Below are 464 nucleotides of genomic sequence, written 5' to 3' on the forward strand. Positions count from 1 at the left end.
TGTAGACTTAGCATCGTTGAGAGCCCATTCTCAATTACCTGAAAGAGAGTGAAAACACACATTTTTAGAGTGCTTTGTTACCTCATCAGGTGGTAAAGGAAAAGCATTCTATAAGTTACTTTTCCATTAAAGGATTATTAGAACTTAAGCTTGAAGCACAGACCTTAAGAATTAAATCCCTTTTCACCTTCCCATTCAAAAGATAAACATGACCAGTTCGGACATTCTGTGTGGATACTACCACTTTAAAACATGAAGCAAACAACCACAAAGAGCCCAGTGACATATCATAAAGGTAAGAAATTATTGATTTTTTCCCCCTAACAGTTATATCATTCTCTCTCTCTCCCACAGCAGTACATTCCCTGTATGTTTGCCTTCATGTAAACACACCACGGTGTAACTCAGTGTACTACACACAGAACTGGTTCTTCACAGAATGGTAGAGGTTGGAAGGCACCTCT

Source organism: Indicator indicator, chromosome 20 (assembly GCF_027791375.1).
Source record: "Indicator indicator isolate 239-I01 chromosome 20, UM_Iind_1.1, whole genome shotgun sequence".
Taxonomy (NCBI): Eukaryota; Metazoa; Chordata; class Aves; order Piciformes; family Indicatoridae; genus Indicator; species Indicator indicator.